Raw genomic sequence first — 14,972 nt, 5'->3', positions numbered from 1 at the left:
AAGAAATACAAAAGGCAATATTCAACATTCTAGGTGTGTGTGAAAGCTGATGACTGAGACACCATGTTCCCCACTTGCTAGACAAAGGGATTTCTACCAACACAGAAATAAAGGCCTGTCTCAACAAGAGCAGAGGAAAAAAGCTTGAGTCCTATATAGCCTGAATTGCATTAGAAATTGTGCATAGATGGGCTTCTGTCTTAGTTGAGGTTTCTATTGTTGTAATGAAAGACCATGATGAAAAACAACTGATAAAGAAGAAGGTTTATTTCAGTTTACATGTCCTAACCACAGTCCTTCATGAAGGGAAGCCAGGAAGGAATTGCAGGCAGGAACCTGGAGGTAGGAACTGAAGCAGAAGTCATGGAGGAATGGTGCTTACTGGCCTGCGCCTCATAGCTAACTCAGCCTGATTTCTTACAGCACACCTGTAAGAAATGTCAAGAAGTGCCACTACCCACAGTAAGCTCCCACATCATACACACATACCTCCCACATCAATCACTAATTCAAAAAACACACCCCAGGGTTGCACACATGTCAACCTAGTGGGAGCATTTTCTCAGTTGAGGTCCCCGTTTCCTAAATGGCTCTAGGTTGTGATAAGTTCTCACAAAACTAGCCAGCACAGGTTCATTCTGTGGAGGTTAGCTCTGGCATTTAAAGCTTGTTCTGTAGTTGGTGAGCTGCATGGAGAGGTTTAGGAGGCATGACCTATTGGAAGAGGTATATTACTAGGCGTGATTTTGCGACTGTAAAGTCTCTCATGACTTTCATTTTCTTCCTGCTTCCTCCTTATGCTCAAGGCTCTGAACACTCAGCTTCCTGCTCTGGATACCATCTCTTCCTCTTGCTGCTGGGCTCCTTGGCTGTAATGAACTCTTATGCTCTGAAAATGGAAGCCAAAATGAACTCCTCATTCTTTGCGTTGTGATGTTTTATCATAGCAATAGAAGAGTAACTAATACACACCACAACTGAAGAATTCATTGTCACAGGCAGAGTAACATTGTCGGGCATTGGCAGTCATTGTCTGGAGTCACATAAAACCATTGAGCAAATGAGGAGCTGTTGTTTTCTTTTATGAGGGGTGCAGTTTCATGAAACAAACAAGGTGGGATATTGTTGGCTCCTTTACTAGATTGGAATTAGAAAGTCTCTCAAGCCAATAAGAACATAGATACCAGCATTAGGTAGGAGAAAGAAATTAGAGGTGATGTCTCGTGTCTCTAAAAATCCAACAGAAATAGGCAATGCTTTCTGTGAGGAAATGAACCACTGCCATTTGTGCACCGAGGCTGAGTAACTTCTCCAAAGGGGAGAACATTTGGGAGTGCACTAGGTAATATCACGATATAGTTTTTTTAATAGAGAAGTTATGGTGTGTGCTTGATTATGCAAAGGATATGAATTATGCGGCTCTTGGTATTCAGCAGTACCCACATACAGTGTACACTGTGCCTGAGTGTAGTCTGTAAGGAAGACAGCTTAAGTCATGGGTCCTGTTTTCTCATCTAAGGCTGGTGCCAATAACTGCATTGCTTTGGAAAAGCCAGAGGTGCAATCATTTATGAAATGAAAATAAGGAATTCAGTTAGGATAATCTCTAGAAAGTCTCAAAAAAAAACCCTTCATGTTTTGTACATATCTGATAAACTTCCCAAAACAATGGCTTCAGCTCTGTTTTTCTTTTCCCACATAACTTGTGTTGTCATGTTACTGTTCAGTATAAAACATAAGCTGATGGTTTTTTTTCTAAATCCCTGTCTTTTGAAGATTAGCCGCTCTCCCTCTATTTCCACAGCATTCTTAAGGAAGATGATCATATCAAACTGTGATGAGTCACCACAGTGACTCCGAATGAGGAGAAACTAAGTTCCCAGCAGTGATGTTGGATACTCAATAGTCTCCAAAAGGATAAAAGTAAGCCTGGCAAAATCTTTATTTTGTACCTGCCTCCAGTCCATTTGTGAAGGAGTGCTAATGAAAAATGAGAGAGATGTTCCCATCACACATTTTTGGATTACTGTGCAGCAACATCAATTGGAAACCTAATGAAACAGAGACCACCTACAGAGGAGGGAGATTGTGCTCCTCTGTCTGCCTGCATCCAATTTACCAAGCAACTGTGTGGAACAAGCTGTCTGTTTGTTGAGCCCCTGTACAATTGATCATGCATTTAACATTGATAATTGGCAATGCCAGTTGCCACTATCTTTCCCCTGTGGAAGAACGCTGCAGAGCCTCACCATTGTGGAATAATATAGGGAACAATCTATTTCTTCCAGGGTGATCTCATTCCTCCAGCAGTTGCACCATTCCATGATAGTGGGCTGTGGAAATTATAATAGTCCCCAGAAAAACTAACTGGCCATTTCTCTGTTTACTCCTTCCCATCTACTAAGAGAAAATGCTATATTGTTGTCAACTTGAACTTCTCCTGATCGAGAAAATAGCAATAAGAAACCTAGTAGGTGAGCTCCCACCAGCATATGGGGCATATATAAAGAGCAAAGCTGATGTTCCAAATGGTAGCATCCTGTTCTTTGTTTTTGCACCTGTTCGAACTGGCATCTGGTATTAGGCTGCGACTAGTCAAACATTACCACTTTCTGTCAGGCTTGCTGGGAGAAACAAAGAAAGAGAATATGGTATAAAATATTAGTTACTCCTGTGTGTTATTTTGTTACTACATTCTCCTTGTCAGGCTTCATACCTGTGTTTATCATCAACATCAGTTTTGTTTCTCTTTTCCTTCCTCTTAATTTGAGTCCTAGAAGCCATCTGGCACTCAGTCTAACTCCCATGCTGCAGCTCTCCATAAGTCAGTCGGCTGACTGCTTATCAGGTTACAGGATTAAGTTTAAGGTTTTCTTAATTCACTGTGAGGCTCTTCGGGGATTTGATCTATTCTTTCTTTCCGAGCTTTTGTCCAGTCGTAGATGCGTGCCCGTGATTTATGTTTAGCAGGTGTTAGTTTGCTAGAGTTTTCTAAATATTGGCTTCACAAAGCAGGGGAGGCTTAGGAAGACACTAGGACTCACACAAGTGGAGAATGGCTTCCCTGCTGAAACTCGGTGCTGCAGAGCTATTAAGTCATAAAGACGGATGCTGCAATACTTAGAAGAGTAGCGAGGCTCACATTCCATCACAGAGTCGCCAGTTGCACCTCTGCATCCTGTGGCACTCTGGGCGCTCAGAAGGACTATAGGTATGCATCACAGACCCTTTTCCTACAGATGGCTGCAAAATTGAGCGTGGGTTTTTTTTTTTTAAATGTCCTACTTTTAAGTAGAATGCATTTCTTTGTATGACTTTTGTTTTACTGGTGTGAAGTTTAAGAGCGTGATCAAAATATTATTAGAGAGACAAGGAGGAAGGTCCTGCCTTTGGAGAGAGGCCTATCATTATACTTTATGACGCGTTATGCATACGTTGGAATTTACACACAGCATTGAACAAAATGTAGCACAAAAGGTTAATTTAATGATGAATTTTGATAGGTGCATTTGAAACCTGTTACGAGCATCCCGTTTTTAAGTTATGTGCATTTTAATAAACTTGCCAGGTTTAGATATGGTGGCTTCCATATACTCATCTCTGTGGGTCATTCATCTCTTCTTTATGTCTATAAAGTGTGACAATGTCTAAAAAGTCCGTAAAGTTTTTGGCCTCTTACTGGTCCCATAATAGTGTGTGTGTGTTTGTGTTAGTTCTAGACAGTCTCCGTCATTCATGATCTCATTTCCAAGTGTTCAAGAAAGTTGTTATACTCAAATAAGAGAGGGAAATAAAAGGAGAGTAGGGAGTTATACATTGGTCACATTGAGACATAATCAAAATTAACATACAGAACTCTGTGTTCCTGCTCAGCCCCTTGAGCAATAGCACTTTGTACTATAAATTGTTTCTATAATTTTAAAAACTTATAATATACTCACAATTTGCATATCTGAGAATGAATTACAAAGCTTTAAAATTGGCTCCAACTCCTCATCAACCAGTTTCTAACAGGAAGGACCTAAAATTTGTAAGCTATGAAATACTGAAATGAACTGATGTATGTGTACCTTTGGATGAACACCAGGCACACCGTTTGATAGGTGGTCTTTCATTTTGGGCACAAGGTGGTAGTTCAAACCTTGACTTATTCATAGTATTTGACCATGAATTATTAAGATAATTTCTAGTATTTTAAGTGAAAACATCTTTATAGGATTCAGATGTGATGATGTCACCTTCAGACACCACATGTTAGGAGAAAAGGCTTAGGTACATAGAAATCAGTAAAAATAATACATTTTAATTTATCATTTGGAGATTGCTGCTATTGGAAAGATAAAATAGCTGGGTGTGATAGCACATGCCTTTAATCCTAACACATGGGAGGCAGAGGCAGGGGGATACAGCTCTATGAGTTCAAGGCTAGCCTATTCTACATTAGAAAAACCATGGTGCATTACAGTATGCTTGCATCAGATATGTATTAAATGTGTTAACTTTCTCTTTGTGGGGGAGGTGGAAGATGAACCCAGCACTTTGGGAATGTTAGGCAAGAGCTTTAACACTGAGCTGGATCTTAAGTACACTAAATTTGTTCTAATTTGGGGATTTCTTGAAATAATTTGTATTCAAGTTTTATTTTGTGTTGGGGGTTAAAGCATGACATACATATACATGGATGAGGAGGCTGGAGGAGGCTGTTGGATACTCTGCCCTATCATGACATACACATACACATGACATACACATACACATACCCATGACATACACATACATGGATGAGGAGGCTGGAGGAGGCTGTTGGATACTCTGCCCTATCATTCTCTCTCTTATTTTCTCAAACCAGGTCTCTAACTGAACCCAGAAGTCACCTTAAAAGCTAGACTGGCTGTCAGCACACCCCAGGGATCCTCTTGTCTATGCACACTCCTCTGCCCCCAGAACACCAGAGTTAAAACCTTGTAAGGTTGTGTGCAGCTTTTTTTATGAGTGTACTGAACATCTGATTCAGGTCCATATACACTTGAGCAGCACGCATTCTCAACAACGGAGCCAACCTCTAAGGCAGCTTTTCTTGATTTCTAAGGGGATGTTTCTTTTTGTTCATAACAAGTTTTCCACAGTTTTCTGCCTTTGGCTGTCATTCTCATTCTTTGTCCTGTTATGGCTCCATTGTTTGGTTTCTCACAGTCAACCTCAGTAGAACAATTAAGTATATAGCATTGATAAAAAAAAAATACTAACTCAGGAAGATTGTCAAAAGAAAACATACAACCCGGAATCTGTTTTAAAAGGTTGGCCATCCCACTGAAAACTGTAATTAAAGAATGCATGATTCTGCCTATGTTTGCTGAAGGAAACCTGGGCTCCTATAGTGGGCTGCAATGGGAAAACTTTCCATTGTCTAGTCTGTGCAACAAAGCACAGCTCTTCAGGGAGGAGCTTTCCCACTGTGGAATCTGCACCACCTTCCTTTCAAATGCTGCTAAGTGTGAAATTAGTGTTGTCCTGTAAAGTGCATAGGATTAATTGTTAGTAATTGAACACAGTTTGGGGGCTAATTATATAAAAATTGATATTAAAAGAATACTACCAAATTGATTGAGTTTTACAGCTCACATTTAGCTTTTAAATTGCATGAGTTGAAAGTCAGTGGAAAGAGACAGAAATCCACTCAAAGCTGCTGCAGGAAATTAAGGTTTACTAGGTCTTTGAAAGACAAATTAGTCAAACGCTGTCATGTCAGCAAAGCAGTAAAGTGATTCTGAAATTAGTTATAGAATTAGAAATGAAATGTTCTAAGATTGACCATGTTTTGTTGAGGTGACTGGCTTTTCCTGTGCTCTGACTAGTTAAGTTACAGCAAAACAGGAAACAAATGAAGGTTACTAGCTTAGCATAGCTTGGTGGAGACCCAAAGTAGGGGACCTCTCACCAGTAGAGAATGCTGGGGTTAGGGACCTGCCTGGTCAAAAGCCTCTTATGTTAAAGATAAATGCTGCAAAAGCCTGTGCACACATGTGAAGTCTACAAAGCATGGGATGCACGTAAACCAGGGGGTTAAAAGAAACGATCCTTGGCCTTTAGAATGTCCTTGAGAAAGCACTGCAGACAGGCAGGCATGAGCTCTTCCACTTCAGAACTTCCTGGCTCTGACTTCATCTGACAGGAAAGACTTCTTTTTTGGAACCCTCAACTTTTATATAAGCTACCTCAGTTATGTGGCATCAGCCCAGACAAACAAGGACAAGGGCATTCCCACCCTGCTTTCTCTTTTGGAATTGGTGAAGGCAATTCACACTCCTGGTCACAATACATACCAGCTTCCATGCCTGCCCTTAGTTTTCTGACCCGATTCTCACGAGATTCTCATGTCTCTCCCTTTTGTCTTTAATTACCTAGTACTAAATTCCTTCCCCCTACAGCCTTGGCATCTACCAGGGCGTCTTTGCACTTCCAGTTTCTCCTGGCTCATGATTCTTTGTTCCCGAGAAGCCTGTGGAAGAGTTCCATAGACGGCTGGTCTGACCCCAGGTCAATCCACACATGGGAACTGATGTTAAGTGCCAAGTAACAGAGACAAAATAGCAAATCAGTTAGAGGGGAAAAAAATTAAAGAACCAAAAAAATATTGGCAGAATCACAGTTATGCTAAGATACTTAACATGATGCCATTTATCCATATGCACCAAGACAGGACAACTTGGTTAAAATAACTACAGCATTAGAGAACCAACAAAATTAATGGCTCAGATTTCCAAAGTAATTAGTTTTTAATATAATTGTTTAGCAATTGATGCATCAGATCTATTTTATTACTCATTTTGCACAATGCATCAGAGCTTTTAAATTTATCTTCCATAAACTAAAGATATCCTCAAATACAGAATCAAGAATGTAGAAAAGCAGGTAAAAAAAGCTTTCTTATTTTTATAAGTTAAAATTTGTTATAAGTTCTTGTTTAGAGAAAATATTTTTACCAAAAAGAATTTTCTTTTGAAAATTTTCCATATACTAAATATACATTTAATGGGCAATACATTTATCATTGAAAAACTCTAAACAATACAAATGAATCCATAATATAACAGAAAACACCTAAAATAACTAGAAATTTTCAAAATGTAATATAATAGAAATATAGAAAATAAAATAGAAATATAGAATAGAAATAGAAAAAGAAATATAAAATTTAGAACTATCTTTTCATCAAAATAATACAAAGTAGAAGGCAATGTCTGTATCACATATGAATTTTAATGTATTAATTCCTTTATTTTAGAAAACTTTTATATTAATTAATTAAAAACACAAAGCTCCCACTTGATTTTTGGTGGAAGCAAATTATTTGGACAGTAATGCTAAAAGGGTAATATCAAAACATTAATGCAAAAGGGCAGGTAGAGGAAAGATGGTCACAACATTAAAGTAAAGAGATGGTTAGGGCCTGAGATGCAGAGTGGTCTGTCTGACCTAGTTGATGGGCCCCGGAGACAAGCAGGATTCTGAATCATCAGGGGTGGAGAGGAGAGGGCTTCACAGACAGCATGCACTGCCATCTCTTCATCTCTTCATCTCAGCTCATGCCCTCCTTCACCCACCTGCCCACCCCCACATAGAAACAATACTTAGGAGCCACACCTTTATTTTTCAAGTTACAAACAAAATCAGAGCTTTCATTCTTACAAGAAGAAAAAGAAAAAGGAGGAGGAGGAGGAGGAGGAGGAGGAGGAGGAGGAAGAGGAGAAGAAGAAGAAGAAGAAGAAGAAGAAGAAGAAGAAGAAGAAGAAGAAGAAGAAAGCCTTTTGTCTGGGGAGAATTCTCAAGTGGGAGAAGCTGGCTTTGTTGCCTTTGGGCTTTGGGGCTTCCCTGTATGGTCAGTCCCTAGCTAACTTTTCATAAAGCAAAGGACAGGGATATTATCACACTCTTCTACTTAAATAAAAATATCATTTGACATTGAATAAAGCATGCAATATGAAAGGGAATGTTTCTGGAATATAAGCAATAAAAGACCTTCAAAGAAGAGCTGAACTAATGCTAATAAAAATAAAGGAAGACAGAATAAATGGTCTCTAATAATCCTTCATGAATATACAGAAAACAGTGTAACCATAAGGTATAAATGTTACTAAGAAGAGGCATGCCAAATGGACAATGAGAATAACTTATGTTATTTAAAATATGATCCCTAAATAGTTACTGGGGCCAGCAAGATGAGTAGAGGCTCTTGTTGAACAAACCTGATGGTCTCAGTTTGGTCCCCAGAGTATGTGTAAATGAGGAAGAAGAAAACTAACTCCACAAAATTGTCCTCTGACATCCACTTGGGCACTGTTCTGCACAGATGCCCTATACACACATTTCATATGCACATAACACTTGTACATATAATAATAATAATAATAAGTAATTATTACAACAAAAACTACTGTGGTAACCAAATATTTGGGGAAAAGAATATCTCATGGGCATGCATCTAGGCAGGTCAATGGAAAATACCTGGCTTTGTTTCGTTGGTAAATTAACAAAATAAAAAGCAGATGTTAATAAAATGATTCATTCTGGGGAGAATACAGTATAATGTGACTTGTGGTATTACACACTTACAGAAATCTTTGAAAATGACTCAGCTGTAGGTGCATCCATGAAAACTGTTGGCCTAGTGCAGGACAGTTCCTCCGTGGCCTTGGACCAGCATAGTCTTTCTTCCTTTCTTGTTATTCTGAAGAATAATTGGAGAATGTGCTAAAAATGTAATATTTTAAGGCTACAGTACCTAACATAAACTGGAGGGCCTTCAGTGCATTAGCCAGCATGTAAAATATGCACAGAATGGGCCACACTCCAGGGCCCCTGCATTGTGGCACATTTGGGCACCCACGGATCCTTCCTTACTCGACTCATCTAACCCAGGAAACAGAAAACAGTGACACTATTTCATACCTAGTAATTCTATTTTATTACCTCCAAAGTGGAAAATACAATGCAATTAAAACCAAATGCAGAAACAGTGAGGTACCTAAACATGCTCTTAAAATAGTACTTTGAAGGGAGTGATACTGTTTCAACACCTGTTTGTGCATGAGCAGCTCGTCTTCAGTGTACACTTCTAAAATATCCACCATGGAGCACAAATAAGCATAAAAGCTCAGCCCTGGCAAATTCTGCTCTCAGAGGTGAATTGCTTTGCCTTCTCCTATTTCCACAGTTATTGATTGAGAAAGTCTAATGAAGACATTGTTTGGAATGAGTTTTGAAAGATGAATAAGAGTATAAGATAGTAAATTCTCAAGAGTTTTTACTAGTATTTCAGACACAGAAATAGCATGGACAAAGATGCCCATCAGAAAATCATATAGAGATTCTGGAAGAGTCTAAATAGTTTGGAGTTTCTAAAGTTTAAACCATGAGACTGGGTGAGTGTGGAAGTGAGAATGGGGAGGTGGGTAAGGAAGAGCCAAGTCCTTCATCACACCAATGGAAAGATCTACCTTCATGTGCTAATGTGCCAAAAAGTGTTTAGGCAGAGGAATGAGTTGTAGATTATGGTTTATATTTAGTCATGGAGGGGGAGGATAGAAATGTATGGCATGTTTATGGGTGCCTGTAGAGACCAGAAGGAGAGATCAGATCTCCCAAAGCTAGAGCTACGGACAGTTTGTGAGGCACCTGATGTGAGTCCTGGGTCCTGAACTGCGGTCCTCTGGATGAGCAGAAAGTGCTCCTTTTTTCTGAGTCATCCCACCAGTCTCTGTCCTTCCTTTGTAAAGGCTCCTATTCATGACAGTTGTGTTGAATAAATGTGGACGCTTTCCTCTTCTTTGTCTTATTATAAAGTATGAACTTTATGAAAAGTGAAAAAAATACTAATTATTTTTCCATGATTCTCTGTGATTGTTTTTTTAATCCAGGGAAGAGTGCAAAGTCCCCCCACTGCCACAAATTATGCAATCATGTTTCCCACATTTGGGGAAATCTCAGGGTCAGCACATCCAGAGTGCGAAGAATAAGCCTCACCCTAGGAAAACCACCTACATTATCATGGTATCTCCCCTGCCATTCATCCTTGCTTTTCTTAAATCTCAAAGAAGTAATACTTACCTCCAGTGATGGAGGTAAAGTAAATGGGGAATAAAGCTAATGTCTTGTCAAATAATGACAAGCTTATTTGGTGATGAAGTCAGAAGATAAAGGATGTTGAAAAATTCAGATGGGATGGGCAGATGATAGGGTCCAATTAAGATTATGGTATAGCACTGAAGTCCCAGCATTTCATTCTGTAAATGTGTGATGGTACTAACTGATTGAAGGTCCTGGGGATTTTTTCTTAGCTATTCTCTGTATCTTAAGTACAGCAGAAAATATGGTCTGTCACATTGGCCATCCAAAGTGAGGTTTTGCTGACTGGAAGGGTCATGGCTGGAGATCTGTGGAGGTAATAGTTCAGGTTATAAACCATGTTGTTGAGGTCAGGTGATTTGGCTAAAGGAGTGGGGTTATTAGATATGAGAAATATGGATGGGTCAAGGATTGTTGTCCTTTCCTTTGGTCAAATCAAAGAGAATTTATTCACTGTTTCTCTGTGGCTGCGATTAAACACCATGATGAAAAGGCACTTGCGGAAGAGAAGGTTTATTTTAGCTTACAGTTCCAGAGGAATAGGAATCCATTATGGCGGGAGAGAGACATGGCATCTGGAGCAGAATGCTGAGAGAGAACATCTTCAACTGCAAAAATGAAGCAAGGACAGTGAATAGCAAGTGTGTGCTGGCTATGATGTCTAAGTCTGCCCAGTGGCATGCTTCTTTCAAAAGATGTGCCATCTCCCCAAACGATACCACCAAGCAGAAAAAAGGTATCTGAGCCTGTGGAGAATGCTTCCATTCAGTCCACCATAGAGCAGGGTGGTAAAATGGATGCTTTACTATAAAAATAATCCCTAGGATTTGTTGTCGTTGTTTGTTTGTCTTAATGGTTACTGGGATAAGTGATCTCAACAAAATCTAGAATCACTCGAGAAGCAGGAGTCTGGGGCTGGCAGTGGAAGATTGTCTTTACTAGGCCAAGTTGGGTGCGAAGATCCACCCAATGCAGGAGACACCATGCTCTGGGCCAGACTATAGTGCAGAGCTCAGGCACTACACTCTGCTTCTTTGCTGTGGATGCAGTGTGGCAAGTTGTTCCTGCTCAGGTTCCTGCTGTTATGAATTCCTACCTGATGGACTGCAACCCTGAGCAGGGAGATAAAATGAACCTTTTTACTTTAAATTACTTTTGCCAGGGTATTTTTATCTCAGCAACATAAAAATTACTAGAGACAGTTACTACTCATTAGAAATGCGGAAGAACTTTATTTTAATAACTAATAATAATAAGAACTTTATTTTAATAACTAATAATAAGAGATTAAAAGGCCATTTTCACAAAGTGAAAACTTTAATTTTGATATAAAAATATTTTGATATGCCTGAAATATGCTCTGCCTGACTACCTGGACCTCAATGACAAAGACAGGATCTCCAGAAAATCGATTTTCATGTTCATCAAATAAAGGACTTGTGGGATGGAGAGGAAAGCAGAAGAGGAAGGACGAAGCCATTGAAAAAAGTATTAGAGGGAGCTTTGAGGTTAAAAACTGCAGAAAGTGAAATAGAGCAATCACAAGGAATTTGGTTGGCTTTGAAGCCAAAGGTATGTAGAAGAAAATCATCAGAATTAATTAAAAAGTATATTCATGCATTAAACAATGAACACTTAAGTGGCATTATTCTGGAAAGGAAGAGTCGAACTGATTGTATGATTTCTTCACACAAGTAGAACGCAAAGTGCTGGGCAAGAAAAGGCAGCAAATAGTCTGTGGACATATATGGATAGAGATCAATTAAAGCGTGAAATCAAATGTCAAAGCATTGTAACTAGAATTTAACTGAACCAAAAGATCCAGCTATTGGAGAAAACAAGAGCGAAACAGGAAACTTTTATGCTGAAAGAAAAGGGTTTCCGGGAGGGCGACATGCATGTGGCACTTCGCACACCAGCAGTGGAGCAGTGGCTTTTGCTAGTTCGAATCTAATAAAGCCCTCTCCGTGACAGCGCCATTAATAAGGTCTTCAAAATGGTCTCCCCGAACACTTCCTCTTTTGATTTTTCATGATTTAATTAGAAACATCTTTTTAAAGGCTGGTTTTACTGTGGTGGCAGCGCGGCTGCCTCCTCAGCACTCCGCGGTTTAATGATGGCGGCCATAAAGCAGAATCCCCAGCCCTTGTCGTGTGATGGCGGAGAACCCGCCCATTTGCCACTTTTAGTGCCCCTGAGTCATCATCTTATATGTGTTCATCAACATTTTAAGTGTCCCTCTTTTAAAAAAAATGTAATTTGATAGTTAATTTTCTAAACTTATTATTCTTTTATTTCTTTACAAAGTAATAACGTTCATATCTGTTGGGTGGGCGGTGTTCTCACCCGACTCCTTGTTTCTAACAAGCAAAGTTTTTATTCTCTAGTTTTACAATATTGCTCCTGCTCAGAGATTTGGTTAAACTAAATTCTTTTAAGGATTCATGAGCATCTGTAAAGATGAATTAGCTTCTTTGTGGCACGTCCTGCTACACTACAGTTTTAGAACATACATAAATACTATAGTGGTTTACTGAAATTTCTAGCATAAAATTAAAGGCCTAAGAGAAAATTTAAATATACAGCTGGAAAATTAAAGACAGAACACTTGCTTTCATACAAATTTATTTTTCTAATAAAGGATTCTCCATTTATTTATTTATTGTTTACTTATTTATTTTAGCTCTCAGAGAGTTTTCAATGTGAAATGCTGATTGAGTCCTCCCAGATCCTCGTTCAGTTGAACAGAATCAAATGGGTACCAATGGCTGATGAAGACCAAGTTGCTCTCTCCTTTCATGGGGACCTGTTTAGGGCAGCATTCCTTGTCGATCATGTAAACACCCACAGTAGCAGGAGCATGCTTAGCAACATCAGCCACTCCTACCTTCAGCTCCACGTGCCATTCATGCAGCTATATTTCTGGAGCAGCAGGTCAGGAGCCCAGCTGTGCTGGGGCCTGTCGTCATCTGTCCTGCCTTGCCAGATAGTGACTTGGGGCAAATTATTGGACTTTTCCCTATTCTTCATAGAATAGAGAAGTAGTTTTCCACTTATGCATTTCACTGGGTGAATTTTTATCACATTTCAAGTATTTAGGACAAGGACTGTCACATAGTAGGAGTCTGATCATTATTGACAGGTATAACTGTTTCCCTGTTCAGTCTTGCTGGCAAGACCTTCTCTTTTTATGCTAGTCAATTTACCATCTTTGCGACAGAATACCTGGAAGGTAGGATGTCCTTCTGTAGGATGTGACTACGTGTCTCTCTTATTGGTTGATGAATAAAGCTGTTTACCGAATGGCCAGGCAGAATATTCTTAGGCAGAAACTTGAAACAAAGATAGGGAGAGAGAGAAGGTGGAGTGAGGAGATACCATATAGCCCCCAGGGAAGCAACATGTGAGGTAACAAGCCGTAAGCCTCATGGTAAACTATAAACTAATAGAAATGGGTTAATTTATAGTTAGAGCTAGCCAGTAAGAAGCCCGAGTCTAGCAATTGTAACTGATAATAAACCTCAAAGTGGCTATTTCATAAGCTGTGACGGGGACTTGGTAGGTGGAGGGAAACCAATTCAATGGGCCCAAAGGGATGGAGAAAAATCTCCATCTACATACCTGAGGAAAAAATAACGGGAAAAAAATAAAAGGAAAATAAAAGGGCTATGTCAGCTCATTTCAGAGGATTCAGTCCATGGTCACTCGGTCCCAGTGAGGCCAGGTGAAGCCTAGGTTTCAAGGTAGAAAACAGAGGTGCTCAGCCACAGTAACTGGACAGCAGAGAGTTCAGAAGAGGTTGGGGAATAATATTCCCTCCGTGAGAAAACGCCCCAGTGAGTAGGGTCCCCTGAAATGTTTCCATGGTCTTTCAGTGGCACACCAGCGAACACCAAACCTTTACCATAAGACCAGCAAACAGCAAACCTGGAAGAGCCTCCCAGAATACTTGTCCTTTCTCCTCCCCCTCACTTAAAATGCACAAATAGCGCTTTCCTAGATTTCTTCAGTAATTTATTGTTTTACTCAATAGGCATTGCTTGAGCACTTGCTGTCCATAAACAGAAGTGGACCGGGGAGCCTTAAGGGGAAACTGGAGCCGTAAGGCCTTGCAGTGACTGGAGTCTCTATTACCCAGTAAAACAAGCAGTGAGGAAGGGTGCCGGAGAGCCAGAGGGTGGGGAATCGCGTCTGGTAGGAAGCCCAGCAGGTGGCATTCACCTTACTGCACAACAGCTTGTCTGCACCCTCACTTTTTAGCTTGGCCTCTGCAGATTTCCTAAATGGGCTATTGGACCCCAGAGAAAAGTGGGGTCCTCAAGAATCTCTGTGCATAGAGCACTTCAGCTGATTCTGGTGCAAAAGTCTAAAAGTACACTTCTTAGACAAGATGGACAAGAACAAATGATGATCCTGGCATGAAGCTTCAGTGCGGCTCCGGCACACCCAAACTGTAAGCAAATTAGCAGCGCATTTCTAGAGCACACAGTGAAAGACCTTTCAGTTGCCATGTGCTTCAGAGAGAGACTCATTCCTGAAAGGGTGAGTCCTCAACCTGTCACCTCAGATGCAGGATAAACCCAAGAACCCCGCATTGGAACACTTGCCAATAAGGGAATTTTTATAGCAGTACTTGTTCACACTGCCTAAGGATTCCAGTGTCAGTGATCACATTCTTGGGGGCAGTCGGGAATGAGCCTTTCTGCTGCTGTATTTAATTTTCTGCATGTTTTTAAACCTCCAAGTCCCCGGCAATTTCCTTTTTGATGTCTTATTTCGCTTCTGCCTCCTCAACCCCCCTGCGGGTGCCCAACCTATTCGAAAATACCTGGAGCTCATTCAATGAA

At 40.1% G+C, this 14,972-nt stretch overlaps 1 non-coding gene across 1 annotated transcript; it reads right to left on the bottom strand.

Annotated features, from left to right (window-relative positions):
• Positions 1-9,914: 9,914 nt before the first annotated feature.
• LOC121459927 lies at positions 9,915-10,070 on the bottom strand. Its single transcript, XR_005975999.1, has one exon. It is a non-coding gene; the product is annotated as a U1 spliceosomal RNA (small nuclear RNA).
• Between the last annotated feature and the right edge of the window lie 4,902 nt (positions 10,071-14,972).

The sequence above is a fragment of the Microtus oregoni genome, unplaced genomic scaffold, assembly GCF_018167655.1.
Source record: "Microtus oregoni isolate MIOR12 unplaced genomic scaffold, Mior012 000019F_ref0000042, whole genome shotgun sequence".
Lineage (NCBI taxonomy): Eukaryota > Metazoa > Chordata > Mammalia > Rodentia > Cricetidae > Microtus > Microtus oregoni.
The sequence above is the reverse complement of the archived record's forward strand: the minus strand, read 5'-3'. Positions and strand labels throughout refer to the sequence as shown.